Source organism: Cryptotermes secundus, unplaced genomic scaffold (assembly GCF_002891405.2).
Source record: "Cryptotermes secundus unplaced genomic scaffold, Csec_1.0 scaffold706, whole genome shotgun sequence".
NCBI lineage: Eukaryota > Metazoa > Arthropoda > Insecta > Blattodea > Kalotermitidae > Cryptotermes > Cryptotermes secundus.
In genome coordinates, this window is record NW_019727104.1 from 377,628 (window position 1) to 382,561 (window position 4,934).

The 4,934-nt window shown below is 43.3% G+C and overlaps 1 non-coding gene across 1 annotated transcript in view; it reads right to left on the reverse strand.

Annotated features, from left to right (window-relative positions):
• The window catches only part of LOC111864463, a 9,137-nt gene that overhangs the window by 2,012 nt on the left and 2,191 nt on the right, over nt 1-4,934 (reverse strand). Inside the window, exon 2 of the transcript XR_002842801.1 lies at nt 1,511-1,775. This is a non-coding gene — a transcript (uncharacterized LOC111864463). The remainder of the gene's footprint in view (nt 1-1,510; nt 1,776-4,934) is intronic.

The window sequence follows — 4,934 nt, forward strand, 5'->3', positions numbered from 1 at the left end:
ACAGGAATGACGACAGTTATGACCGACTTTGGAAAATTCGGACCATCTTCGACACTCTCAATGACGCATTTGAAAAATATTATAACCCTTCCGAACATTTGGCCATTGACGAAATAATTGTAAAATACAAAGGGAGGGTGCTTTTTGGGCAGTACATTCCTAAGAAACACAAACGTTTCGGAATCAAAATCTTCAAAATTTGTGACGCCGCTGGGTATACTTATGACATGAAAGTTTACCCAGGAAAAGACAGGACACTTGCCAGCCAAGACGTGACAGTGACACATGCTACAGTTAGGGATCTATGCAGACGTATTGAGGGCGTAGGTCACAAACTGTATATGGACAATTTCTTTTCTTCACCCGACTTGTTTGACGAACTGATGACAAAGAATATAACGTGCTGTGGGACAGTCAGACCTAATCGGAAGGGCTTGCATGACGATTTTCGACGAAGAAAATTTTGACTGAAGAAAGGGGACATTCATGTTAGGGTGAGACAGAACTTGACAGCACTAGTTTGGAAGGACAAACATGACGTTTACATGCTGACAAATATGCACTCTCCTCCAGCAGAAGGCAATTTCTGTGATGAGCATGGAAATGCCACAAAACCAGCTGTTGTTGCTGACTACAACAAGCACATGGGTTATGTGGACAAGGCGGACAGGATGGCAAACAGTTATGGCATCTGTCGTCGGACCTGGAAATGGACAAATAAACTATTTTTCCATCTCCTGGATCTGACGATTCTGAACAGTTATATCCTGTTGTCATCCTGTGGCGCGAAATTGTCACACAGAGATTTTCGTCTCGCCCTTGTGCGGAACATGCTGGAGCTCGCTGGAAGGGGTCCACCTCGCCCTCAACGGCCCAGGGGTCGACCCCTGCCATTTCATCGGAGTCATTTCGAATAGAGGAGGCCAAACAACAGCACTGGCCGACTTCCTCTACTTCCAAATTGAGGTGTCGAGTGTGCTCTTCGCGTGGGAAATGAAGAACCGTCCGGATAAAGTGCGTGAAGTGTGACGTCGGACTCTGCATTTCCGGATGTTTTCAAGATTTCCACACGAAGCCAACATTCCGTTAGATGACGCAGGTGGGAAGAGAGACAACTTATAAAGCTGGTGTCCAAAAATCTTGTAAGTGGAAAAAGAATTTATAACTTAAAATTAGATTTTAAAAAGCCGGTCGCACGCGTGGACTGCGCGACGACATATGGAGTCATTCGTCCCCTTGACTTTATTTTTGTGACTCCATATGTCGCCTTTAGGCTTTAAAAGGTTAAATCATCAATATTTTGCATTCAAAACCATAATGTCATTACTACAGTCCACTTTTCAAATAGTTTATTGTTAGCAGTACTTTCTATACATTCCAAAGTTCATGAAACTTCATGAAAATTAATTGCTAGAAACATGGAAAGAGACAGCCGCCGTCCCTTCTTCGACACAGATATTTAGAGGGGACCTGATGGTTCTCTGGGCCATAAGGCATACCACAGACATACCGTAAGAATCTCTGCCTCAACTCTAGTTCTCATCACTACATGCCCAACAAGAATGCCACACTTTGTGACAAGCAGATTCACAGGGTTCTGAATCCCCTGGCGAAGGTTGCTCTGCTCAATGAAAATGCCAGAGTCAGTCATGCTCCTGCCTTATGTTCGATTGTTCTTGACCTGCATTAACAGGGTGCTTCCCCAGCACATCATCAAGTGAGAGGGACTTTTCCTGAGGAAACGCTCTTTCTTCCTTCAGTCAGTCAACGACAACCTGCAATTGAAGAAACCAGCAGTGTACCATAGTCCCTGTGAATGTGGTCAAGGCGATATTGGACAGACAGACCATTTCATTGACACCATCAGGTTGAACAAGCTCCATTAGCATATCCAGCTGGAACATCTGGAGAACTCAGCCATCGCAGAACACAGTAACAACTTGGGCACTGCACCCAGCTACATAACACCATTGCCCTCTGGACCAAAGTCCAATTTATGGATTGCATCGTAACAGAGACAAAGTGAGACTGCAGTCTGTCCCAATAATATGAACAGCAACAATGGCTGCAAACATCTCATCTGCTCCCTGAAAAATCATAGGAAGCTTCCCTCACAGGATTCTGTACATAGGTTCCCTGTAGAGCCATGCAGACCCACACATTGCCTTTATAAGGGCACCAAATCTACCTTCTCCAGGCACCCATCACCCTAAGCCTTTCCTTCCTATTCCAGCCTCCCTCTGCTACTTTTGTCCTTTTTCTTCCCCATCCTGCATCACTATGACTCACGCACACAACTCCTCTCCCATGCTCCCTGATCCTCTGCCCCTCACACCTTACTTGTTTCCCCATTTCCAGATTTGCACTACCAGCCCTTTTCAGGGCCAATGCTAGTTATCCTTGCCTATGGAAACTGGCAAGTTGTTCTTGCCCTCCTATTGGTTCTCTGTTCTGATAGCAAGCAAATGGGATCTGAAAATTGTCTTGTGGTTCCATCCTATTGTCATATATAAACTGAAGTTTCTGGAAAGTGGACTGCTCTGTCTGCTACCTGCTTCATGCCAGTTTGTTTGGCTTACTATCCAAACATGATGATGGAAACGGCATGTTCCTCTGAAATATCAGTCAACTTTTAATGGACTATATGGTATTATATACCAGAAGATAAGGCTCTTGACAAAAGAGTAAAGTCACATTTTAGTAAAAGTTTTATTTTTTACATGTCACTTATTTATGAGTATGTATGACAGGATATGTGGAAAGCAAATGGAAAAACTACCACATTATCACTTTCCCTGGATAGTCTCTTTCCAAAAACAGAAATACCATGTATGCGAGATGTTTCCTTTGGAGACAAAACAATCCGGAGGAAAACTACTCCCCCAATCAGATCTCCGGGGGGGGGGGGGGGGGGTTCTAGAGGAAATGTCATGCAAGCGTTACAACAAGAAAAAGTGTGAAGATCAGAAGGAACATCACGGCTACAGGAGTGGAACATGGAATGTAAGGACCTTGAACCAAGCAGGCAAATTGGAGAATTTGAAAACGGAAATGCAGAAGAATGAGGTGTCTGTTTTAGGTGTCAGCGAAATGCGGTGGAAAGGACAAGGTGAAATAAGAGGTGGTGATTATACAGTGTATTATAAGCGGCCTCCGTAGTCTAGGGGTAACGTTCCCACCTCGTGACTCAAGGTACACGGATTCAAACCCGGCGGAGGTCGTGGAATTTTTAAGGGCGGAAAAATTCAGGGAACAAGTCCTCTGGGAGGGGCTTTAAGCCATGGGTCCCATGTCGTAGCTTTACGGCATGTAAAAGAACCTCATGTCTCCAAAAGGCCACTGAGCAAAATTCAGGACAGTTCCCGCCCAACAGTAGTCTCTAACACCTCTGATAGATGGGGGAAGCATTAAAGATACCGCTAAGCCAGTAGAGGCCGAACTCGCTGGCTCAGTCAGGACTGATGGTACGCACCAGTATCGGTAGGGTATAGAGACTGGTAGAATATCATAGAGGGAATCACAATGGACCAATACTGGTCTAAGTGCATGGGGAAAACGCACCCTCTCCAATAACTAACTAACTACAGTGTATTATTCTGGAGGTGAATGGGCTGAAAGAGGTGTAGCAATAGTGGTGCATAAAAGTGTAGTGAGGAATGTTGTTAAGAAGACTGTTTGTAATGACAGAATTATTGCTCTGAAGTTGAAGGCGGAACCGGTAGATATACTGATTATGCAAGTGTACATGCCAACATCAGAGTATGAAGATGATGAAGTAGAAAAGGTGTATGACACAATTGAAGAAATTCTTCAGGAAGATGGAAGAGGTGACACAAACAGCATCATATTAGGAGACTGAAATAGCATAGTTGGAGATGAATCATATCAGAATATTGTTGGATTACATGGACTAGGAAGACGGAATCACAGGGGTCAAATGTTTATTGACTTTTGTGAAAGAAATGGACTGATTGTTACCAACACTTGGTTCAAGAAGCCAAAGACTTTACACACGAAAGGTACCTGGGTATTGGAGGCAGCATTGGCTTGACTACATCCTTGTGAAACATCGGTTCAGAAACAGTGTGAAGGATGTGAAGATGCTGCCTGGGGCAGATATTGACTCTGACCACAACTTACTGGTTGCCAAGTTTCGAACCACGTTGAAGAAAATTATAAGATTCCAAAAGTGCAGACCTAGATGGGATTAGGAGAACTTATATGCTCAGAGACAAAGCATGCAGGAGACCCTAGAAGATGAACTCAGTGCAATTGAAAGTTAAAGAGGAAATGCTGAAGTGCAGTGGAACAATATAAAAGAATGCATGTTAGATACTATTAGCGAATTGGTTGGTAAAGTTGAGAAGATAGCAAGAAAACCGTGGGTTACACAGGAGATGATCAGTAAAACGGAGGAGTGAAGGAAATGGAAGAACATAAACAATGAGGAAGGCAGGAGGAAATACAGGAGACTGAGGAATGAATTGAAAAGAGCCATGGACAGGGCCAAAAAGGAATATCTTGAAAAGATGTGTAATTATATTACAGAACTATATGATTGGCTTAATCGGCCAGAAACCTTGGAAGTGGAACCGGAAGAAGAAGTAGATACAGACGAGAGAGGACCATATATTTTACGAAGTGAGGTGGAAAAAGCTATCAAGGACATGAGGAATGGAAAGGCTACAGGAGATGATGATGTACCTGGAGATGTGCTTAAGTTACTGGGAGAAGGTGGTTTGAAAACACTGATAAAACTAATAAACACCATATATGAAACTGGGGAGTGGCCTAAGGACTGTACAGAAGTGACAATGACTGCCTTAAAGAAAAAGACAAAAGCTACAAAATGCAGCGACCATCACACAATAAGCCTTATTGCACATACAGCAAAGATAATAGCAAAGATACTTAAAAGAATAATTAAAAGGAAA